Consider the following 26,480-nt stretch of genomic DNA (forward strand, 5'->3'; position numbering starts at 1 on the left):
TTATACAACCAACAGGCACTATATTAAGCAGCACATAACCTTTTCAAACGAACAATGTTTCTGGTTATTTTATGTAAAATTCAAGATCTGAATTCCACTTCGTCTGTAATAAAGCAAGCAAACATCGCATGATCTTCTGTGACTGGTGTGGGTTCAGCAGACGATGGGAAGAGCAAAATGTCCGGCTTGGCTCTCTTTTCAACTCCTCCCCCGACTGCAACCGGTAAATCTCGCCGATCTGCAAATCGAGATGCAGTTCAAGTCGAACACACCTAAAGTCTTTCAAGTAAGTCAGTCCACTGTTGGCCATCTTTGGAATGCTCTCGGGAAGCTATTTCCAGTCATGCCAGTGCAGCGCCTATCTACTTGAATGGAGAAAGACCAAAATCTCAAAAACGGTTGGTCAAGATTATGATCAAAGAACATATTTCAAATCAACAATAAAATCTGACAATACTGGAATCATAAATTGTGATTCTTAACCTCATATTATGGTAAAAAACAAACTTTTTCCTGGCTTGTATAGCTAATGCGCATGTGCGTTCTAGAGTTGATTGACAGGTGATGTCTGTATCTAAAAGGTGATTGGCTCTTTTAACTGTAAGGTGGGACTTCCTTTCTATATCTGTTGACCATTGGGCGCTCAGAGCTCATTCCAATTTCTCCCATTCATTTTAAAAGAAGTGAAACATCAGTGTCCATCTCTGCTAAATAATCTCTGGTATACACCAGAACGCTAGAACCAGTTTTTCCACCCTGGAATGGCCTTTTCGGTGACGGAAACTTGAGGAACAGAAGGAGAATCTGCACCGGCCCAGAAACCTGCCCCTGAACCATGTCGGTGGAAAAGGGCTAACAGACATCGCCTGCCAATCAACTCGAGAACGTGCATGCGCATTATACAAGATGTGAATTTGTAATTTTTTTTAATCATAATCTAAGGTAAAGAAACACAATTTGTGATATCAGTGTTGTCAGATTTTACTGCTGATTTGAAATATGTTCTTTTATTGTGATTGTAATGACCAACCATTTTGGAGATTTCGGTCTTTCCCCATTCAAGTAGATAGGAGCTGCACTGGCATGCCGCTTGTTTACATAGAAAAGTAGCTGCCTAGCTTGCATGAGAGCATTCCAAAGATATTTTTAGCAAAGATTGCTAACACACAGTACTGAATTTGGATCGGGATCGTAAGACTGATACTCGATCCGGATAAAAACCCTTGTATCGGAACTGATAATAATCCAGGTATTGGATCGGTGCATCCCTATTTTAGAGACCATTTGAATTAACAAAAATCTATTTAAAGCAAGATGAGTCATCAATATTTTTGGTCAGTTTTCCCGAATTAGAAAAACTGCAAATTTTAAGTCTGCTAAAGGTTAATTCTGTCAACTTTTAGGAGTTACTTCAAAGCTAACAGACATGGACTAAGAGCCACAACACTTAAATCTTTTTTTCATTGGGTCTTTAAAAAATTAACTTTGAGAAAATAAGATGAACATACATTCTCTCACTGTGTGAAGGAGACATTTACAATGAAAGAATAATTCTGTTTACTTAAACCCGACTCAAAGTGCTTATGCAGTGTAAGGAGATGACAACAATAGGCCTAATTAGTCAGTGCCCATGGCCCCTTAGCTCTTTTCTGACCCCACCCTCACTGACAACAAGACCTCTGAGCCTTTATACACACAAGCTTGCTTCACATGCAATTGGGCTCCATCAGTCAGACCTTTTCATCCAACATCTCCTGTATGCATATGGGCTGACTGACATACTTAATGTTTCATGTACTCCAAAACCTCTTATATTTTGTGCACATATTTTTCTCAGAGCACTTGTTTCCTTTATTGTTCAGCTAATGTATACATTCTATTTCTCCAAAAGCTGTGAGAGTGATTCCACGAGCTTCACAGAGTGTTTTTCCATGCTTATCAACAATTATTTGTCTCTTTCCAAAGAGCACTCTCTCTACTGCCCTCTGACCTACTGTTTACATCTTTCTCATCTGTCTTGGGTATATCTTTCTTCAAAGCCAGGACAATCTTGATGAATGAGTACTCAAATTGTTTGAAAAGTATTCTGGCATATTTTTTATGTAATATTTCTTGAAAGAGTTAATCTCTTCACTGCCAATATTGCAATCATTTGCTGCAGGCAGACTGTCCAAACAGCTTAAAGGAATGTCGTAAAATGTGTTCTGTTTTATAATATCCCTTTCTCTATTTTTATCTGTACAACTTCTCTATTTAAAGTTCTCTATTTAATTTAGGCCAGTGTAATGGAAAGCAAGCACAATTTTTCTACTGTCTCTCCCTGTCTGTCTGTGTCTCTGTCCCTTTCATCCTCTCCCTTACCATCCATTGTCCTTGTGTTGCTCACACTTCACAATCAATTTTTGTTTACCTTAGTCGAAATGAAACACTATTATCAAGGTGAATCGGAAATGTCCTATTTCCTGCATTTGTCCTTTAGGAGTTCTTTCGGCCACATCTCTCATTGTGCAACTAGAAACAATTGTACAACCAGACTTTGATGTTTGCTCTCTGAATTCTTATTATGACCTAGTGTTTCATGAAACATCTGAATCTGTCAATCTTTACACTAACATAACCTTCAAAGCTGGTTGCAGGTTCTTCTTGGAGGGATGTAAAGCAAACAATAATGTAGCGGTGTAGGGATTAATTGGCCTCAATATAATGCAATGTTAAGTAAACTTTCAACAATTCTGACCTCACTATGGATGCACTTATTTCCCAACTTAAACTGCACAGATGCACACTGTCTTTTAAATATTTCGGCATGCTTTACAAGCAAGACACAGTATAATTAAAGTTATATACCATAACTATTTATTACAAGGCTCTCTGGAATGCTTAATTCTGCAACATTCTGCAGTCAAATATTTTTGTATATTGAATTTTGTATATCATTATATGTAGTGCTGTCAGTCGCTAAACATTTTTAATCTAATTAATTACACGAGAAAGTTCCCCAAATAAAGGTAATTTAAAATAATTAAAATAATTATAAATATCATATATAGGCCTAATAAATATAATGCAGATAAATCAAATATATTACATCATATTGTGGCAACAGACAAGTAAAGCATTTAGACAATACAAAAAGTGGCTTTAAATTTGAAAATATATATTTTTTATTTTTGTATCATTGAACAAAACCCTATTATTGGCCTACTTCCCTCTGCTATATTTTTAATTGTTGGTTTATGGATGCTTTTGTCAGTGGTGGAATGGGCCGAGATTCATTGGGGGGACACTAGCTGGGGAGTCAGGAGACATTTGAAGACCAGGTTAGAGAAAACTGTTGGATGTTTTGGATGGCTCCCTCTCAGTTTAGTGCTCTTAAATCATGAATCATGAAACACATCTACAGAAGAGGAGGATCCTGTTGTTGGGGATTTTTCCTATAAAATTAAACCAGTTGGAACAGACCTCTCAGAGAAATTTGCCGACTGTAGGTCGAACGTTCTTCACCAAAAATCAGTTTTTGCTTACTGAAATTCGAGGTACTGCCCCCAGTGGCCAAGCAGGTAGTGTTTTTAAACGTAAGGGCACATGTGAGCTCCAGTTTCATGGGTGAATTGTCCACAGAGGGGTAACAAAAGCTAGTTGTAAAGCAAGTTGTTTTTAGTTGTCAATGATGTAATACAGTGAAAAGGAGTGCATATTTTTTCACCCATTTGGAATGCCCAATTCCCAGTGCACTTTTTTTAAGTCCTTGTGGTCGTGTAGTGATTCGCTTCAATCTGGGTGGCAGAGGACGAATCTAAGTTGCCTCCGCTTCTGAGACCATCAACCCGCGCATCTTATCACGTGGCTTGTTGAGCGCGTCACCACGGAGACATAGTGGATGGCTTCACGCCATCCACTGCGGCATCCGCGCTCAACTCACCATGTGCCCCACCGAGAACGAACCATATTATAGCGACCACGAGGAGGTTACCCCATGTGACTCTACCCTCCCTAGCAACCGGGCCAATTTGGTTGCTTAGGAGACCTGGCTGGAGTCACTCAGCATGCCCTGGGATTCGAGCTAGCGAACTCCAGGGGTGGTAGCCAGCGTATTTTACCACTGAGCTACCCAGGCCCCCGTTTTGGATATCATTTTATATCCTTTTCCATTTTTATAAAGTTCCATTGCCTTGTTATGCAGGTCTTTTGACAGTTCTTTTCTGTTCCCCATGGCTCAGTATATCCATGTGAGAGCTAACAAACTCATTGACTATTTATACACAGACACTAATTGAATTTAAAAAGCCACAGGTGTGGGGAAATTAACCTTTAATTGCCATTTAAACCTGTGTGTGTCACCTTGTGTGTCTGTAACAAGGCCAAACATTCAAGGGTATGTAAACTTCTGATCAGGTCCATTTGGGTGATTTCTGTTATAATTATGATTTAAAAAGGAGCCAAACAACTATGTGATAATAAATGGCTTCATATGATCACTATCCTTAATAAAAGATTTTCAAAATCGATGGCAAAATTTCACAATTTCTGCCAGGGTATGCAAACTTTTGAGCACAACTGTATTGCTGGTTGTTTATGTCCGTTATGTCCATCTGTACCTTCTCAAGGTGTTGTGCTCACATGGTTGTACATTGTTTTGTTAAGGTCAAATACATACATATTTACATGAGGTTGCACAGACATAATCCTTCAGCCTTAGGACCACGCAGACATGAAAATAGACCACAAATGCACCATTCACCTCTTTCACTATTCATTTGCTCTTTTCTGTACTCTTTTCACCCTCTGCCCCTCTCTTCAACAGAGCTCCCTTTCAGAGCACCTTCATTTTCCACCTGCTCTCACAAACACCATCATCATCACCATAATTACTTAATTACGTCAGCACTCACTCAAAACATCTAAATAAATATAAATAAAAACATATAAATGAATACCCACACAAAATGGGTTTGTTAAAATCATTAGTGTGAGAAGCTCACATAAAGTTAAGAAGACAGTTATATAGCACTCTGCAGTGATTTCATTTCCATAGCTGTCTGATTGCCCTGGCAGGTTAGTAAAGTAACATTACACTCTGTGGAGAAGAGTCATTATGACTCGTCAGGGACATGGATAAATTATAGTACACTGATGTCTCTTTCGTGATACAATAATATTGTAATTGTACAGTATATGTTAAGTGAATTAGGATGTTATTCAAAACTGTGACAAATTGGATTCTTTTATTCACTTGTTTCTCATTCATATTCTTTGGATTTTGTGCTTTGCGCATGAAAAAGGAATAAACCTACAGCTTTTTTCACCATACAGCCATAGAAATAATACTTTTCCATTTTGTTTAAATCAAATAATCAAGTTGTGCTGATTTATTTTACCTTATTTTACAGTCTATGAATGGCGGTCAATCTCTCTCTCCCACCCCCCACCCCCCTTAAAATATTAATGTGAAAAATAAACTTAAAATATTGATTCATGGCACTAGGATATTGATATAGCACCATGAGATAAAAAGTAAAGAAATATAGATTTCCCTCCACCTCTAATTGTTACTACTCTTGCCTATGAGGTCGATGCATCCTTGAATCTAAAAGCAGTTGTTTGTGTGTTTTTTTTGTTGTTGTTATTGTTTTGTTTTTTTTTTTGTTTTTTTTGCATGAGTGGTGTGATTCAAGATCTAGTTATCTATCAATATACTATAAATTGTTTCCTAGATATTCTTCTTTTATCCCCTTCTATTCCTCCCAGGCTTTTGTTGCTTTCCTCAGTCTGTCTGTCAAGTCAGGTAAGGCAGAAATGAGAAAGCTCAAAGCAAGGTTTTAACCGGATTCAGTTGCATTACTGCCATTCATCTGTTCTCTCTTCCTCCTGCCCCCCACTAAGTTAATGACCTCAATCAGGACAGCCCTCCGCTGAGCAGGAGAGTATGCTTATCCACAAATATGTATGCCTGTGCACATACGTTCAACTCCAAAAGAAGTCCACATTGAAAACATCTGGAATGTAAAATTAAAACATAAAAAAAAATACAAAAAATAAACATTTTTTTTTATTGAAAACAAACATTATTATGTAAAATGAATACGAAATATTTAAGATTCTGCACTATTTGTAGGTCACTAAACATAAAAAAATAAGAAAATTTTTGACTATGTTAACCTCTTTGTATGAAAGATCAGATATCCTAGCTGCTCTTTGGAACAAGATGCTCTTTGGAACATTTTCAGATCATGCTGGAATAACATGGATCATCGGGTTTTGCAAAAGCTCTTGGAGTCCACATCAGCTTCCAAAATGGGGATATTCCAAAAATGAAATTAAAAAAATCATGATCACTTAAATTGTTATGCTAATAATATATTTTGTAATTAAAAAAATCTGTATTGAATTGGAAAAATGCAAATAGAAGCATTTTCACAAGTGGTCTGAAAATTGAGGACCCCACTGTAAACACACACAAACATATGTACACATTGATGCTTGGTTACATAAACCCCGGACCTGAGCTCCAGGTAATTAGGCACTGAAAGCAATAGCTTTTGAACATTAATATAAAACTGTAGAAACAACCTATTCAGACACTCACAATTTATATAGTGAATGCAAAAGGACACATAACAGTCACATATAATCCAGCTTAAGCAGTGTTTTGGAAAATGTTAGCTGGTTTCATGCTGGTCTTAACTGATCATTAGTTGGTCCAAGCTGGTCAATTAACTGGTCCAAACTACAATAAAAAAAGACTAGTAAGAATTAGTATAAAATTAAGTAAAATCTACTTAATTTCAAAAGATAATATTGATTAAAATGAGTAAATTTAACTTAAAATTTTAGTTAATAGAGTCACTACTTAAACATCTGATGTACATGGTACTTAAACAAATTAAGTAAAATTTAAATGAATATTTTATAGGAAAATTTCACATTTTGAACTTTCCTTAAAAACATCAATCATGTACCACATGGCATACAGAAGCCTTCCACAGGGAAGCTTAATGTATGCTATATAGTCTATTGTACAGCATTGCTTTGCATTTCTGGCGATATAAACAAGAACAAGATACAGGACTGCGCACGAAGACTTCAACACTTGGTGAGCAAAACCCGATGACGGTAACAATCAAAAGGAAATTTTTGATTGAATGGGTCATTTTGAATGGGTCATTTTGAGTAGAAAATGAACTTCATACTTTACAAAACAAGAAGTTACCAAATGTAACAGTAAAATCAACAATAATAACACTCTAAATAAACTTGCAAACAGTGAAACCATGCAAGTTCATTAATAATTCAAGCCTGCTAGGAAAATCAGCTTCGAAAAATTAAGTAAAATTGACCTGTGAAATGTACTTAAATTAGCGAATAAATATGACAAGGTTTTCTACTTTAGGATTGATACATAATGACGCATTGTAAAGATAACAAACAATCATGAATAATAATGACTTAGAAGCTAGAGCATTCATTTTTACATGTTTGAATTGGGTACAAATGTAGAATTTACTTAATCTTTTCTGCTATATTTACTTCACCACAAAATAATTTTTAAGTGTAGTAGACAATCTTGGACATGCAAGCAACACATTGAGGGGGTTTTGGAGAAGGACCCTTTACAGAGATCTAAGATCGTCACTTTGCAATGGTACACAAACTCTGAGACAATGTGATCAACAATGTCAGTGGCAAATAAACAAATAATTCATGAACATAATGGCAAGTGTATGATTTTATAAGAAATATTTACTAATCTAATAAGCAAATTTGTGACATTTACAATGTTTACTTTGTACAAAAGATCAGATTTCCTTACTTCAACTTGCATGAAATCTAAAGTGCATGCTGTCATTAAAGAAAAAGGGGACATACTTTTAACTAAATTGCTATGGTGATAAAATAAGTAATAATAATAATAAAAAATTATTATATTATAAAAATGCAAAATAGAAGCTTTTCCACTAATGGCCTCACACTTCTGGACCCCACTGTAGCCTATATAGTGGGGGATTATATGCTAAGGGTTGTGATGTGCTGCATAGGTCCAAGGCTGTTTTTTTTTATTTATTTTTTAGTCCCATTCCATCTCTGTTCATGCCTGACTTGTAATGGACTGGCAGGTATGTTTTGGGTCTTTCAACACTTCTATTAGGAAGAAGTCTGCCGATGACATGCAGACGCGTGCATTGCCAGATGAATCCTCTCTCATAGGAAAAGCAGCTGTCACTTTTATTTCTGGCCACAGAGAAAGAAGTAGTCTGGAAATGGGCTTCAACATGTGAGACAAACTCCAGAAATGGCTAAAGAAACAGATATGAGGTCACTGAGATGTGGAACTGCTCCTATCAGGCCCTTATTCTTTTCCAATGGGGTCCTGGAAACGTTCCTTTCAATAAATCTCCAGAAGATGGGAAAGGACTGTGGCCTACTCACTCTCTGCTTGATTTGTTCTGCAAATGCATTCTGCCTCCAAGACATTTGTCCAAATGCATAACAAGAGGAGAGGGCCAAAAGACACCATACATTTTTGACTGCTGTGCTAAGGAGATGTGTTGTTGTGCATTCGTAAGAAAGAGTTCCTGGCCAGTTTTGGATATTTTTTCTTGTCCTTCATAATAAGTCTTCATGCCCTTGTTTTTGCTTGAGGCGAGGACACCGTTGTTACAATGCAATATACATAAGTCCATATTTTCTGTCCATCCTATCTTTTTCAGTCACACATTGCAGCTCTGTTTTCAGGAACGTTAGACTGACTTTAATTTATCCATTTGGAAGAGCCTTCTATCCAAAGTGACTTCCAGTGCATTCAAGGCATACATTTTATCAGTTTCGTATTGCCTAAGAATCAAACCCCTACTAAAGCCATGCTCTACCTATTCAGCAACAGGGACATTTTACAGGACTTTTAAAAGACCCTTCAAAGAGAGAGCTTAGTTAAATTGCAATTAAAAGCCATGACATGCCATTTCTTTATGGAGTACAATATACTGTAAGCAAATCATTTGCAAATAGATAAAAGCAAAGCAATGATGTTTCACAATTTACAGATATGGGAACACATTCTGCATTTTGTTAATGTCAATCAGATGGCCTTTTCCCACTAAAAACTGCCAAGAGTGCACACACACCCAGTCCAGGCTAATGTAAAAGTGGTAGTAAATATTGACAAAGATCGCCCATTTTGAACAGCCCCTGAAGAGTGTCACCACACCATAGTGAATGTGACAAAGCTTATATCTTTTCTTTGTGTCACAGTGGAGATGTATGTATAGGACCACCTTGCATTACTCTGCAGGCTCCTCCCCCCATTCTACAACACAAGAGACCTGAGAAAAGGGTGCGGGAAAGAGAGAGAGAGAGAGAGAGAGAGAGAGAGAAGACATAGGGTGAGTGAATGTAAGAGATATGTTTAATCTAAGCAAGGCTCAATACGGCACCATCAGCGCACTGGTGCTCATTTAATGTGGGAAATTAAAGCTCATTAAGTCTCAGGAATGGTGGGATATTTCTTGGGATAAATCGCATGGCTCTATTTGGGCTACTTTAAGAAGCAAAGCTCTGACTTCTAAGTACATGGATGTGGATGAAAGCTGCAAAACTGAGCTTTGTAAGTTCACGAGCGTCTCGCATAGGGTGGTGAAATAACTCAGCACTATTCATCAGCTGTAGCTGTTATGTCAACTAATATACACAAGGAGTTGGAACTCTGGAGAATTGAGTGAGGCTATTCAGAAAGCACATGGATTACAGCTGATCAGACATCAGAGTAAGTTTTTGTATCTATGAGTTGATATTACAATGAAAGTGTGTTTTAAAATGTGTTTTCTATATTTTTGTCATTTCAAAAGTGCAGAGATCATTTTAATGCATTTGTTATACTATAAATGACAAATAAGTAAGTAGTATGGTGGTGAAGACTATTAAAATGTGTATTAGTGTTCCTAAAGCGCAAATGGTACAGCATGGCACTAGCAACAACAAGTCATGGGTTTGATTCCTATGGAATGGATGTATTGATAAAATGAATACTTGAATGCACTGTAAGTTGCTTTGGACAAATGCATCTACCAAATACACAAAAAAGGTTTAAAAAAAAAATTAACAACCACATGCAACACTGTAGTTTTATGAATTTAATTGAAGATTAATTTATTGGTATTTTTTTTTTGAGTGATTAGTAATCATAAAGAACTGTAAAAATCATGTTGAATTTTGTTAATGTAAATTGCATTGTAATTTTGGTTTTAATTATTTTTTGTTTGATTAAATTATACTTTAGAGCAACACAATAAAGTGGGAACTATTAATAGAGTGAGAACCATGCACTGAAAGAGGTAAAGATATAAAGATCTGTCATTACTACACGTGCATGAATGCACACATATAAACACCTACTTTCTCAATAAATAAGAACAGTTTGAGAATGACTGCTTCATACTGTGAAAACAAAGCACAACTAATTTGTTTGACGTTTAGTGCAAGATTAATGAGTTCCACACATGCACAGCGATGATGTGGTCCTGTCTACACTCTTTAAGCTTACCGCTTAAAAGGAAAATACTGGGTTTGGTACAAGTTAATTAACAGCATCTGTGGTATAATGTTGATTACCACATAAAATATTTAGACTCATCCCTCCTTTTATTTAAAAAAAGCAAAAATCGAAGTTACAGTGAGCAATGGAGGGTTTAAAGGCAGAAATGTGAAGCTTATTATTTTATAAAAGCATTTACAATTATTCTTCTGTTAAAACTCTTGTATTATTTGAGCTGTAAAGTTGTATAAATCGTCATTTACTGGGATTACAGGGTTTACAGCATTTCGTCATCATGGCAACAAAGTTGTCAAATTTATAACTTTACACAGAAAAGGTTAGTAAGCAATTTCATCACACTAAAAACTTCTTAAAAGCATTTTGTTTATGTCTTGTGGCTATACTTTTGAAACAGTGAGTATTTTAACATTTATGGATTGGCCCTATTCACTTCCATTGTAAGTGCCCTACTGTAACACAAGAAAAGAAAAGAAGGGAGAAGTCAAAATACATTTTTGTATCAACATTATGCCATGAATGCTGTCAGCTGAATTTATACTGAACCCAGAATATTGCTTTAATTTTTCAGAACATAGAGAATGTAAAATTGCATAAATATTGCTTTCCCTATCTGTCACTCACTTGATGTTGTGTTGATGTAGTGACACTGCGGGTCACTCTTGGTAGCCCCAAACACCTCTGCTTTTTTGAAAAAAGGCCAATGGGAATTGGCGAGTGGAATTTGCATGCCACTCCCCTGGACATACGGGTATAAAAGGAGCTGGTATGCAACTACTTATTCAGATTTTCTCTTCGGAGCTGAGCGTTTGTATTCAGTGCACTGAATTCAATTCCCTCCAAAGACGCACCTCAAAACTGCTGGATTTACGGCGCATTTAAGCGGCTTCTTCCCCTCTGCACCTGTGGAGTGCAGAGAATGCCCCTTGGTGCAGCGGCGGACCCCCGCCCCTGTGCACCCAGCTGTGGCACAAACACGCCCACACGGGATTAGTTCCGGTGGACTACGGGGATGAGATTTCTCCTCCCCCCTCCTCGGCCAATCTTATGGTGGGCGGCAGGAGCCAGGTAAGTGCTTCGATGTCCCTGGACTCAGCATGGCCATGGGACTCGAGTCCCCTCGACGTGGCACCTCGAGCGAGGCCCCACCGCGAGGCATCACCCGCCGGTACGTACGACGTGATCATTCCCTTGGTCCCCCTCACCCAGAGTTTGGGCGCGTGGCTCGCGCTTTCCACCCGTCGCGATGGCTGACCCGGACCGTCCGACTCGGCTACGTGATTCAGTTCCCCAGGTGCTCGCCCAGGTTCAGCGGCATCCGCTTCACCTTGGTGAAGGGCGAGAACGCCGCTACCTTGTGTGCGGAGATCACAACCCTTCTGCGCAAGGGCGCGATAGAGCCTGTCCCTTCAGCCGAGTTGAAGAAAGGGTTCTACAGCCCTTACTTCATCGTACCGAAGAAAGGTGGTGGGTTGCGATCAATCCTGGACCGGCGAGTACTGAACCAGGCTTTGCACAGACTCCCGTTCAAGATGCTGACGCAAAAACGCATTCTAGCGAGCGTCTGGCATCAAGATTGGTTCACGGCAGTAGACCTGAAGGACGCATACTTCCACGTCTCGGTCTTACCTCGACACAGACCCTTCTTGCAGTTTGTCTTCGAAGGCCAGGTGTACCAGTCCAAGGTCCTCCCCTTCAGCCTGTCCTTGTCCCCTCGTGTCTTCACGAAGGTCACAGAGGCAGCCCTTGCCCCGCTAAGGGAAGTGGGCATCCGCATCCTCAACTATCTTGATGACTGGCTAATCCTAACTCACTCTCGAGAGTTCCTGTGCGCACACAGGGACCTCTTGCTCCAGCATCTCAGCCGACTGGGGCTTCGGGTCAACTGGGAAAAGAGCAAGCTCTCCCCGGTTCAGAGCATCTCTTTTCTCGGTTTGGAGTTGGACTTAGTCTCAATGACGGCGCACCTCACGAACGAGCATGCACAGTCGGTGCTGAACTGTCTGAAGGCATTCAGATGGAGGACAGTGGTTCCACTGAAAGGTTTTCAAAGGCTACTTGGGCATATGGCATCCTCAGCGGCGGCCACACCGCTCGGGTTGATGCATATGAGACCACTTCAGCACTGGCTTCAGAATCGAGTCCCGAGATGGGCATGGTGCCGCGGGACACATCGTGTGGCTATCACGCCGATCTGTCGCTGCCTCTTCAGTCCTTGGACCAACCTTGCATTTCTATGAGCAGGGGTTCCCCTAGAGCAGGTCTCCAGGTGCGTCGTAGTTACAACAGATGCCTCTAAGATGGGCTGGGGTGCCATATGCAATGGGCACACAGGACTCTGGACTGGACTGGCCCGCGGCTGCGTTGGCACATCAACTGCCTAGAATTGTTGGCAGTACTGCTTGCCCTGCGGAGGTACCGGCCGTTGATCCAGGGCAAGCACGTGTTGGTCCGGACGGTCAACACAGCGATGGTAGCGTACATCAACCGTCAAGGCGGTCTACACTCCCGTTGCATGTCACAACTCGCCCGCCATCTCCTCCTCTGGAGTCAGCAGCGCAGCGGATGCGCTGTCACGTCAGGTTACCCTCAGGGGAGAGTGGAGACTGTACCCCCAGGTGGTCCAGCTGATTTGGAGTCGACTCGGTCGAGCACAGGTAAACCCGTTTGCTTCCAGGGAATCCTCCCACTGCCCGCTTTGGTACACCCTGACCGAGGCACCCCTCGGTATAGATGCGCTGGCACACAGCTGGCCCCCTGGACTACGCAAATACGCGTTTCCCCAAGTGAGCCTACTTGCACAGACCCTTGATCTCACGCTCCACGCGACAAACCCCTCCCCCGGTGGATTTCCCTGAGGAAGGACCTTCTTTCTCAGGGACGGAGCACCATCTGGTACCCACGACCAGACCTCTGGAATCTCCATGTCTGGCCCTTGGACGGGACAAGGAAGACCTAAGTGGCCTATCACCCATGGTGGTAGACACGATCACTCAGGCTAGGGCTCCCTCTACGTGGCGCCTGTATGCCTTGAAGTGGTGTCTGTTCGCTAAGTGGTGTTCTTCCCGACGTGAAGACCCCCAGAGATGCGCAGTCATTTCGGTGCTTTCCTTCCTGCAGGAGAGGCTGGAGGGGCGGCTGTCCCCTCCACCTTGAAGCTGTATGTAGCCACTATTTTGGCTCATCACGATGCAGTAGATGATAAGTTCTTGGGGAAGCACGACTTGATCATCAGGTTTCTGAGAGGTGCTAGGAGGTTGAATCCCTCCAGACTGTGCCTTGTCCCCTCGTGGGACCTCTCTGTAGTCCTTTGGGGTCTACGGGGAGCTCCCTTTGAGCCCTTAGAGTCAGCTGAGCTTAAGACACTGAGGAAGACTCTCTCCTGACTGAGCTCACTTCCATCAAGAGGGTAGGGGAACGGCAGGCATTCTCTGTCAGCGAATCGTGCCTGGAGTTCGGTCCAGGTTACTCTCACGTGATCCTGAGACCCTGACTGGGCTATGTGCCCAAGGTTCCCACTACCCCTTTTAGGGATCAGGTGGTGAACCTGCAAGCGCTGCCCCAGGAGGAGGCAGACCCAGCCTTGGCGTTGCTGTGTCCAGTGCGAGCTTTACACATCTATTTGGATCACACGCAGAGCTTTAGAAGCTCCGAGCAGCTCTTTGTCTGCTTTGGTGGACAGCGGAAAGGAAGCGCTGTCTCCAAACAGAGGATCACCCACTGGGTCATTGATGCCATCGTGATGGCATATGAGGCTCAGGACATGCCACCCCCTGCGGGGTTACGAGCCCACTCTACCAGGAGTGTGGCGGCCTCCTAGGCCCTGGCCAATGGCGCCTCTTTGGCAGACATCTGCAGAGCAGTGGGCTGGGCAGCACCCAACACCTTTGCGAGGTTCTACAATCTCCAGGTTGAGCCGGTCTCGTCCCGTGTATTGGCAGGCATGAGCAGGTAAGTTCCGGGACAGCTGGCCGGGTGTACCGCTTGCGCATAGTGCCTTTCCCCTAACTTGAGGTGAAGATGTGCGCTTTTGATTCCCAGTCGTGTTCACAGACTGTGATCCCTGGATGACTTTCCTCCTTAGCCCTCTGGCAGTTGAGTTTGCAGAGAAATTCGCTGCCGGCCCAGTATGTGCACTAATGAGGCCCTGTACCGAGGTAGGTGCTCCACATGTGCTGGTTCCCCGAAGGCGACCCCATGTGATATCTTCCGCAAAATTGTTTCCCTTTCGGTAAACTGCATCTTCCTTGGGCAGAGGCCCCTCTGCCCCCGGTCGCCATGCTTTGTAGAAACTCCTCCCTCTTCGGGTAGGACCTACCATGGGACCTCTCCACATGACATACTTCCGACAAGACTTGGTAAGACCATGTGACGTATTCCACTCAAAATCCCCCCCCCCTCTTTTTGGGTGGGGTGTGGTCTCCGCAATGTCTTCCCCTTGGGAGGGACACCCCCCTACATAGACACTTATGGCTCCCAGTCGGTTAACAAATTCCACTCTTTTTGGGGAGAAAAAAGAGGAAAAGAGGCCTCGGTTGGGCTAGCCTGTCCCTATTGTTCGGCAGTCGAATTGTTCCTGAAGGACCGCTCGATGCTCATAAGAGCGTTGGGAGAGGTTACGTGACGGTCTGGTGCGCTGGCTACGAGGCACACAGCGGTCTGTGTTCACCGCCAGTTCACGTAACACAGTTCAGATAGTTGTGGCGTTTTGTATAGGGACCCCTAGTGTCACTACATCGACACAACATCGAGTGAGTGACAGATAGGGAACGTCATGGTTACTTTCGTAACCTCCGTTCCCTGATGGAGGGAACGAGACATTGTGTCCCTCTTGTGACAATGCTGAACTACCCGCTGAAATGGCCGGGACCTGGTCTCGGCTCCTCAGCACAAAACCTGAATGAGTGGTTGCATACCAGCTCCTTTTATACCCGTATGTCCAGGGGAGTGGCATGCAAATTCCACTCGCCAATTCCCATTGGCCTTTTTTCAAAAAAGCAAAGGTGTTTGGGGCTCCCAAGAGTGACCCCTAGTGTCACTACATCAACACAACATCTCATTCCCTCCATCAGGGAATGGAGGTTACGAAAGTAACCATGACGTTTTATTTCTAAATGGTTTTATTCAATCTTTAATATAGTACAGTAAAATACCTGAAAGATAGACGCTGTCTGGTGGTTAAAGCCTAAAAGTGGATCCTAAGGCTGGCTAATAGGAAAGTTGCATTTTAAATTGAGGTGTATGGATAATGGTCTAATCATGATTTAAAATAAGGTGTAGCCAGCCTATGCAGTTTTTTACTTTTTAGTGGCCTGTAGTAAGCAAAGATTTAGTATTAAAGAATAAAAAGTGAAGACAAAGGCCAAGTGGTATTATTTTACACAGATTTAAAAGAACTAGTTCTAATGGGCCCTATGAACCTTCAATCCTGCAGGTGGGACCTCAACATGAATTTCAGTCAGTTAATTTTGCAAAACTGAATGTGTTTATACTATTCTTATCAGGTATAAGAAGCTGTTGAAATCCAACACTGAGGTTTTGGACATGAGGTTTGGAGGTTTTTTGCTGAGACCAATATTGGGGTGCAATAGTTTAAATTCATAAGGTGCTGAATATTATGGAAATAAGATATCCTGTCTTATTGAGCACCTGCAGGCATCCATGACCGTGAAAATGTATTTGCCATTGCATAAGCAATTAGCAGCTAAAAATAATGACATGTTTTTTGGAAAGAAATTGATGCATCAAACCGTTATCTGTAGTAGTTTTAACCACCACGCAAACCACACAATTGCATGGGGCCCCGGACGTCGAGAGGGCCCCCACCCTGGTAGGAAAACTCAGCAAAAACTGCTTGAAGTGACATGTTGTTCTGGGTACACGCACGAACACAGCATTGTCAGCGCTCTCAGAGCGTTTCACGTTAGAAGCTGGGTTTGTAATTTATGAAAAAATATATAGGCCTTCCGAACTTGTTTCACTCACATGCTCAGATACACGCGAACGGATGAGTTACGGGCCGTTCACACCAAACGTGTTTTTATGTGCGTCTGCTGTTTTGTCATTGTTTTCCTATGTAAACGCACTGGACGAGCATCCTTGACTGCTGCACCGAGTCTCGCTGTTTCTTCAGTATCTCACGCAGTGACCGGCACATTTTTAGACACTGTTTGAAGTTAATAAGAACTTCAGGTTTCAAAAACGCATGTCGAGACACCTACGTTCTGTTTCATTCATTGCGCTGTGCCTAGACTGTCTGACATTTATCTCATTAATAGCTCACCTGTGCAACGAATCACTCGTCAACTTCATGCCGACATGTTTGAATGATATTTATCTCTACATGTGCAGTTTCTCTAATAACAAACAGTCATTACTGCATCTGGTCACAAAGTAAACAGTCCAACGTGAGATGTCTAATTGATCGGCTGGTCAGAGTTTTGTACTTGTCAGTGGGTGATTCTCATGAAACCTGTCAAGGAAATGTCCTGGTCATATTCAGTAGTGTAGCCAGAAACTTTTGGATGGGTGGGCCATAAGATATTATCGATTGTATGAGATCTGTAAATGTTTTATTTATTTATTTAAAGCTGAAGTATGTTACTTTTTCAGTGTTAAAATACTTTCTTCAATCCTAGCTTAATATACAGAAATAACTGTAAGTAAGCCATTTATAGGTTACTTTTCTCAAAAGCTGTAAACACTGTGTCTCTCTGGCACTATAAAAATTCATTTGACCCGCCCCAACAACGTTACTCGACCAGTTAGGGGTGGGACTATTTGACTGTTTGAACAAATGCAGGCGAGGGGTGTATTCGGAAAGCTGTATTGAAAATATTGTTTATTTTTGCAATTCCGTTCTGAATCCAAAATTCCAGGGCCTCAGAAATCGTAAACCCGCCCCTGACTGTTGTGCAACCCAACCTGATTTTTAGACATTACGACCGTATTTGGTGTAGCATCTGAAATGCCAACCAGTCACTGGAAGTCCTATTATTTCCTGTTACTATTAATTTGAAATTACATTTGGTGTTTGTCGGAAATGTATTGGGAACACAAAAAATTCCGTAGCACCAATAAAAGAAATGGATAATAGTTGATTATAGATGACTTTTCTGATGATCTGTTCCCTTCTTAAATAATCATTCTCCAGAATTCAGCCTTTATTCACTTTATAGGTATGAATAGGAAAAGACAGAAGTTGCAAAAGTGGGTGGGGGGAGTTACGGGTGTTACACAATTTCTTGGTGGGCATAGGACTTAAATTAATCACTTAGAAGTAAAGTAAAACTTGCCAGAGGACAACATACTCTGAAGACCTGCCTTAAACATGTTTTAGGAACAGGAAGACTGGATAGAATTAGACATAAAAGTAGCTTTTAGTCATTGAGTGAAAAGAATGTTCCTGGTTCAATACAAATTAAGCTCAGTCGACAGAATTTGTGGCATAATATTGATTACCACAAAAATTTCAACTCACAGAAATGTGGAGCTTATAATTTTATAAAAGCACTTACATGAATTCTTCTGTTAAATTTCATGTATTATTTGAGCTGTAAAGTTGTTTAAATCGGCATTTTTACAGTCATTTTAGGGTTTTAGGGTTTGTTTACATCGTCATGGTAACAAAGTTGTAAAATTGGCTATAACTTTACACACAAAAAGGTTTGTAAGTGATTTTATTACACTAAAATCATGTTTACACACATATCCTTTATGTCTTGTGGTTAAACATTTGAAACAGTGAGTATTTTAACATTCAAAAAATTGCCCCCATTCACTTCCATTGTAAATGCCTCACTGAAACCTTGATTTTTGCTTTTTTTTTTTTTTTTAAGAAAAGGAAGAACAAGTCGAAATTCATTTGTGTGGTAATCAACATTATGTCACAAATGCTTTCGATTAGGCTTAACTGGTATTGAACCTGGAACATTCCTTTAACATGAATTAAAATAAAAAAAATATAATTTAAAAAAAAAAGTAAGTATCATTTAAAAATTATATTTGTTCTGGACTTTTTGGGAGACATTAAGTAAAAAAGAAGAAAAAATATATGTTTTTAGACTTGGTTATAACTGTTGCTGCACATATTTGAGATCACTTGAAATTCTAATCAATCATTTGTTATTTTGAGAGGATTCTACTCAGTTTAACCCCATTTATAATTAGAAAACTAGTACAGAACCTTATAATCAGCTCCATGGAATAATAATATACCAATATTCTTCCAATATAAAAATGCTTTTCGTTTATTACAGTACATGTTTCCTTTATGCTTTGATTATAGCATAAACCAGACTTGATTACTTGTCATTCAGCAGATTCTTTTTCTACAAAGAAACTCACAGCAGCACACTTATTTCATGGCCAGTCCAACTGGAGAATCCTAGGTGAAGGTCCCAAGTACATAATCACATGAAAAACACTTTCAAGTGGTCTGCATAAAAGGAGCTTGCAAAATCAAAGTATCTTTTCCATATCATCAGCTATATTTAGCCTAGGTCAACATTTCTGCTGTGCCATATAAGTGGATCCCTCAAAGGGACATATTAAAGAAAAGGTAGAAAATGTCAAAGCAAGGGTAAATTGAACAGCTCATACATCAGCTACTTTAGGGGATGACCTCTGGTATGACAGGGACAGTAGCGTTATTTATGACTGGACCTGGAAAGCCATGCAGCAAACTACATTATAAAAAAGTCATTCCGTAAACAGCTTCTTTAAAATATATCTTTAAAATCAGAGGTCTATATTTGCTGATAGAGAATGCAGTATAGAACGTTTGATAATATTTATCATTACATGTATTATTTATAAGTTGGTGCATATATCAGTGTTTCCCAACATTTTTTGTCTTGCACCCCCTTTGTCCCATTAATAAATCTCAAGTACCCCATCACTGACAACAAAACAGAAATTTGTTCCATTTAACACATAATACAGCACACCATTTAGGATTATCATTAATATAATCAAAGTAAACAAACAAAAACTATTAATACGGTGGGTGCAAAACAGACTCACCAAGTAGCACATATACTATCTGCTATGTGCATTTCCACACACATTTTTTTAAACTTTCATATTGATGTTACACACATTATTTTCTTACAAAGCAACTTACAAAATCTTGTGAGTAATAATTAGTTTAATTAAGTTTTAGTAGCTTTATTAGTTCTTTTTAAAAGGGATAGTTCACTCAAAAATGAAAATTCTGTCATCAATTACTCTTGTCATCTTAAAACCCCACTTGTTGTTCCAAAACTTTATGATTGACTTACTTCTGTGGACCACAAAGATGTGAGGCAGAATGACAGCCTCAGTCACCATTCACTTTTATTGCATGGAAAAAGGATGCTTTAAAAACGTGAATGTGACTGAGACTAACATATTACTTTTCATACTACCTTTCCCTTTTGTGTTCTATGGAAAAAAGAAAATACGTTGTTTGCAACAACATAAAGGTGATTCAATTTCAGAATTTTTATTGGGAAAAGTATTTTTTATTTGGGAAAAATCTATTTAATCTATTGATATATTACCTTATATTTTTATAAGCATTGTTTTTGCTTTATAGGTTGTAACAGAGCAAAATCAAAATATTTTCATGTACTCTCTCGGGTGCCATGGTTGGGAATCACTGGCATATATGACCTTCATATCATGTCTTGACTCTTGAGGTTACTTGGTGTTATGTTTCATATGTTACTCATGTGTGGATAGTGAACTGTACCTTCACTAAACTCCACCTCAACAAAAAGAGAGGTGAAGACCTAACACAGGTACTAACGCAAAAGCCCACATAATTACACAGAGAGACATATAGGTCATGCACACAGTGTAAAGACACCTCACACTGATTTACGGTGAGGTGATTGTTGGAAACAATTGTTACATCACAAGTCAGAAATATAGAGACAGAAAGAGAAAAGGAGAAAGCATGTGCCAAATGTCATGCATCACTGGATACTAGCATAACACTTTTGATAAATCATACAATTCATTGCTCTCAGTCTAATAATTTTCCACTGAAAGCACCCTTTCTTGTTATTCTCATCATATTTGGGTAGTCTATGCATCTTATTTGTGGGTGTTCTTATCTCGTGGCCTGTATCCATTGCTTACCCCACTTCCTCCTCCTCACTGTTTATTTTACTAAGTGCTACCACTCATTCTCAAACTGTCAGTTTAATTTGTGCAACTGATATTTTTTGTTTGTATTATTTATTTGCAAGGGCAAGAAAATAAACCACATTTTATTGGGATCAAGGAGCAGTTGATAACAGATGGACGGAAGCAGTTGAAAACTGTCAAAGAAATGAGCAATGGAAAATAGTCAAAAAGGGTTGAGGGAGAGATTAATGGGGAGGAGGGTGATGGACTAAGCTGGGTGGGATAGTAGGGGTCAAATCAAGTCAGGGAAAATATGGAAAAGAAAACAAAAAAGAGAGGACTTGTATCAGGGATAGGAGGGAAAAGGCTGACTGATATTTCCTAGGGGAATTAAACATATCAAAGAGTGGAAGAGGAAGCAGATTTGTCTGCTTGCTCTTTGTGTCTGTGAAATTGCTAAACCAACTGAGAGCAACAGATGATCAGCTCATAAAACAGGATTAATAGGAGTTAAGTTGTTGGCCATGTTGACTAAACACAGCCATACATTTAATTTATTATATGTAACACATAACCAAACATGTAATTTCTAAGAATGTTTCTGGTGAAGGTTATCTGTATCATCTTTATCTCTCAACTGGAGGGTCACAACCAGGGACGTAAATTCCAGGGGGGATGGGGGCAAGGTAACCCCCCCCCCAAAAAAAAATCAAAACAAGTACAACTGTCTGTCACATTATTAAACCAATCTGGTCAAGGAAAACATCATTTGATTGGTTACTAGAAGCAGGTAGACCCGCCTTCCCCCTCGTGCTTGCAAACCTTTTTCAGTGAGAAATTTGTGCCAAAAGTTTGAGTGCAACAAAGGGAAGACTGAACAGTGTACATCGGATTATTTCTGGAAATTATTTATGCCACAAACACAAGTCATTTACACGTTTGCAGTAGTTTATTTTACACATACAGACGGATTCTACGCGGTCAGTTTTTTTTGCTGTTCATGACACCCTTTCTTGGCTTGCATATTGCTGATTGCAGGTTTGCGATGTTTTTGGCTATGTTTAGGTGCAAAAACAGTGCTAAAAGTGTAAGTGCAAAAAAAAAAAAAAAAAAAAAAAAGGAAGTCAGAAGAATACACACCAAATTTACTTTGTGTTAATACGAAACTACAGAATCATAACACGTGAATTACACTTATGCAAAGCATTAAAATATTGCTACTGTTTTTTTCTTATGCTTGCAACTTGATTTACACCTTTACAAAACGTTCTGTGCACATGTCATTTATTTTTATGCTTGCAATTTGATTTACATTTTCACAAATCTTACTCTGTGCATGCAAATCATTTAGGCACAATTTTACCTTCACAGACAGGTTGTGCATGTGCAGAAATAAATGACACATGTACACATTTAATCACACATTTATAGTAATAAAAAAAGCTTTTTGTGATATATTTGCAACGTAAACAATAATTTCTGAATTCTACATTCAAAATTGTCCAAAATACAGAAGTAGCAGGCCTTTAGAATAAAGTATAGGACAAAATCAGTTGATATTTCTCACTTTGCGCTGATAGTTTTGCAGGAATACATCACTTCCGGTCGGGCAGTTACATACAGTACCTAGTCGAGTTGAAATATTTTAAAGCAGCGGAGGCTCAAATCGGATCCGAAAATGTCGCATCCAGAGACAGTCGGAACCTCACGCAGCCCTCGTGCGACTCTCCATTGGAAATGAATGACTTCTGGTCAATTGTCTGTCATTAGTAGTGAAAAGGTGGCTTTAGGGCAAGGGTCGGGAACCTATGGCTCATGAGCTACAAGTGGCTCTTTGTTAAAAATCAAGTGGCTCGCCGGGTGTCTCACCATTCACCAACACATGATCGTTTAAAACTTTCTAGAGATAATTGTCCAGCAGAAAGTGTGGGTGCGATTGCAAAGCTTGAGGTCAATGACACTGTTTTGATTTCCTTTCTTCCGAATTTGTCCTACACCTACTCCTGGTGAACAAGGTTTGAAATGAACACCCGTCAAATGCAGATTTTTCATGCTGAGTATTTTGCTGATGTACCAGCCACTGTGGAAGGCGACCTGTAAGACTTCTCGGAGTGATATATTACAAGAAATTAGACACAAAGACGCGCATTTGACGAAACATGATTATATTTTGAAGAACAGACGAAAGAAAAGCAGCCAATGCGTGTCTGATTTTATATGTGCGCAGTGAGCCCTGCTATTCACGAGTGCAATGAAAGCACTTCTCTTAGACATGCACATGCACAGAGTTCTGGGCCTCATTTCCCAGTAACTATTGATCTTAGCTGTTAAGAGCATTTTCTATGATTTTATGAACATTCGTTATTTTTTATGTGCACCAGGGTGTGATATAGCACCCGCCACCCGCAAAATGCGATGAGGCTCAATTCAGTTTGCGAGCTCCTTGTCCAAATGTATTTAATGCGTAATTTTGCTCATCTACCCACAACAGGTGGGTGACCTGTAAGATGTCTCGGAGTGACACATGACAAGAAATGCTGTTAGTCAAAAGATGTGCTTGAAGAAACACACTTTATTATATTTTTAAGAACAGACTAAATAAAAGCCGTCAGTGCTCATGTCTGATTCGCTGTTTGTTCAGAGGCGTGCAACGGGACCCTGTCTCATGGAGCAAGCACGTGTAAAGAGTTATCACTCCTTTTTCTCTGTTTCATTCGACTGAAAACTGTTTGGAAGAATAATGTAATCTGTGAGAATGCTGCAAATGATCTCCGATCATCTCGTGGGGTGCTGTGAGTTTCGCTTTATTTTTATGGAGCCGTTCGCTCTTACTCATTGTGAACGCAACTCTGCAGGTTCAGTAATATATACAGGTATCTTTGTATTAAAGAAACAAAGACGAAAGTGATTAAATCATAAAGTAATACAAGACACGTTCACCTTGAACGTAAAATGTAGTTCTATTTTCTTTTCTTTAGGCAACATAAACTGTATTACCAAACGCAATACAAACACATTTGATAAGAACACACATTTGGCAGCATTATTTTGGAACACAAGGGAATTTATTAGGCTTATTTATTATGATGATTATTATAATTATCTTCACATTTATAATTGTCTTTAGTTCTTAATCTGTAGGCTATTAGTAATTTTCCATCTGTTGCCGCATACTGATGCTTGCGTGATGGCAAATGGGGCCCTTGGAGACGGTAAATGTTTGGATTTGGGGAGGTGGTTATATATATGAATTTTTAATCACTTCGTTATTTTAATTGCTTTTTTAATTTCGTTTAATGTGCACTTTGAATTTAGAAATGTCTTTTGTTTAAGTTTTTTGTGTTTCAATAAAATAATTTAATTTTTAAAGCAAAATCAATAAAGCAAAAATATTCACTGACCTTGGGGGTTGACCATATAATTGGATATTGCGATATTTTAAATGCGATTATCATTAAAATATTTTTTACATATTGTCCAGCCCAAAAGTGAAGTTACATTTTTCATGAACAATTGTAAAATGAAGTAATTTTATGGAGACCTGCACAAAAACGTGTACTCAAGTCCATATTGCAACATGTTACCTATTCATTTTTGTATATTTGTTTGTTTTTGAGTAGTCTATGGGCAATATAAACATTTTATTTAATTGAAAAACTTTGGTTTTGAAAATAGTAAATTATTCGTTTGTGGTATGGCTCTTTCGAAAAAAAATAATTGGCTCCTTAGTGAAAAAAGGTTCCCGACCCCTGCTTTAGGGTAACCCATACAATACAGTCCAGAGCACGCTTGCTGTATAACAGCAGCCACATCGACGCGCATAAAAAAAACACAGTGATTCTGTAGACAGCAACTAACGAAACATTATCAGATGATAATATATCTGTGGTGGATAATCTCAAAAAGAGCGACCACAAAACAGGTTAAACTGGTGGCATTCATGTTTCACAGGCATGAGATGCCACAGCATTGCTATGGTTATCACTTGTCAATCATCGCAATTGTGGGAGTCAGTCCTGTACCATACACACATAGAATGAAAATTTAGGGGATTCACTCCCGCATTTAAATGCGGTTGTTACTCTCGGAAATGGCCTAATACGGTTTGTGGCTACCATATTTAGTTTTGTGCATTGAATTATTAGCTGCTTAGAGCATCTAATTCAACATTTAGCAACAAATATAGGCAGTTTCCAATTCAGCTTATGTCCTGTTATTAATTTTGCATTTTGCTAGGCCTATGCCGTTCATGGTGATATTAAAACTGCACTACGTAACTTTGTGCTCTCTAGCGACAACTGTGGTTGAAACGTAAAATTGTAAGCAATTTGTGGAAGAACACTTTATGTAAGATGTGTTTCAGCACTGCTCTTCTGGCGGATGAATCTCATGATTTGGGCTTACCTGGATATCGCCTGTGTGTAATCATGACTGAGAGATATTCAGAGATGGAGTCATAACGTGCTGTTTTCATGTTGATATTATGGACTTTTCAAGCACATTTTTATTTGTTTTCAAGGACTATGCTCGAGATGTCATTAAAAAAAATTCTTTATTTGTTAATTTTAAATAAAAATATTTTATTCATTCAGTTAATTTATTTTTATAAAACACCATTGTAACAGATCTCTTGCACTCTTAGAAGGAGGAAGCAGAGGACGGGGAACTTCAAACTCAAACTGTAGGTTTATTTATACACTCAGACAAACCGGGGCGTCATCTGGTCTCTGGAAGTCTACGACTGCCATCTGCACCCCCAGCCTGTGGACCACCTTGAACTTAAACGGCTGAAAAGCCAGATACCACCGGGTGATCCACGCGTTGGTATCTTTCATACGGTGGAGCCATTGGAGCAGGGCGTGATCTGAACAGAGGGTGAAGGCATGCCCCAACAAGTAGTACCAGAGAGTGAGAACGGCCCACTTGATTGCAAGACACTCTTTTCAATGGTGCTGTACTTAGTCTCCCTCAGACATTGTTTGCGACTAATGTACAGCACCGGCCATTCCTCCCCCTCCACCACCTGTGAGAGCACCGCCCCCAGCCCCCTGTCTGAAGCGTCCATCTGTAAACTGAAAGGGACAGAGAAATCGGGTGAATGTAAAAGCGGTCTGCCACAGAGTGCAGCTTTCACCTGCGTAAACACCTGTTGACACTGCTCCGTCCACTGGACAGGATCTGGTGCTCCCTTTTTAGTGAGATCCGTCAGCGGGCTGGTGGCGGTGGAATAATTAGGGACAAACCTTCTATAGTAGCCAGCCAGCCCCAGGAACTGTCTCACCTCCTTTTTGGTCTTGGGTCTCGGGCAGGTCGCAATCACTGTGGTCTTATCAATTTGGAACCCCAGATACCATACCTCCACCCATCCAATTGCGCACTTCTTGGGGTTTGCCGTGAGTCCTGCTCATCGCAGCGACCTCAGAACAGCCCTAAGATTCTGCATGTGCCCTGATCAGTGAGGATTTCTTTCGGAATCCCCATTCGGGTGATTATTCTGAAGAGTGCCTCCGCAACACTACGTGCTGAGATGATGCGCAGAGGCACTGCTTCCAGATATTGCGTTGCATAGTCCACCAGAACCAGTACAAAGCGATGTCCGTGTGCCGTATGCTCTAATGACCTGACGAGGTCCATGCCAATTCTTTCGAAGGGGACCTCGATTAATGGGAGGGGTGTGCAATGGTGCTCTTGGGGTGGCTGGCGGATTCACCAGCTAACATTCACAGCATACCGCACACCTGCAAACATCCCCGTGAATTCCCGGCCAATAGAAACGGGCCATTAGTCAGTTCAGTGTCTTTTTCTGCCCTAAATGACCTGC

General features: G+C 40.2%; 1 protein-coding gene across 1 annotated transcript in view; it reads left to right on the forward strand.

The window, feature by feature from the left end:
- Window positions 1–9,517: 9,517 nt before the first annotated feature.
- Window positions 9,518–26,480, forward strand: part of LOC127420085 (vasopressin V2 receptor-like) — a 59,492-nt gene continuing 42,529 nt past the window's right edge. The window contains exon 1 of the mRNA XM_051662066.1: window positions 9,518–9,760. The gene's annotated coding sequence lies outside the window, so the exon portion shown is untranslated. The remainder of the gene's footprint in view (window positions 9,761–26,480) is intronic.

Source organism: Myxocyprinus asiaticus, chromosome 29, assembly GCF_019703515.2.
Source record: "Myxocyprinus asiaticus isolate MX2 ecotype Aquarium Trade chromosome 29, UBuf_Myxa_2, whole genome shotgun sequence".
Lineage (NCBI taxonomy): Eukaryota > Metazoa > Chordata > Actinopteri > Cypriniformes > Catostomidae > Myxocyprinus > Myxocyprinus asiaticus.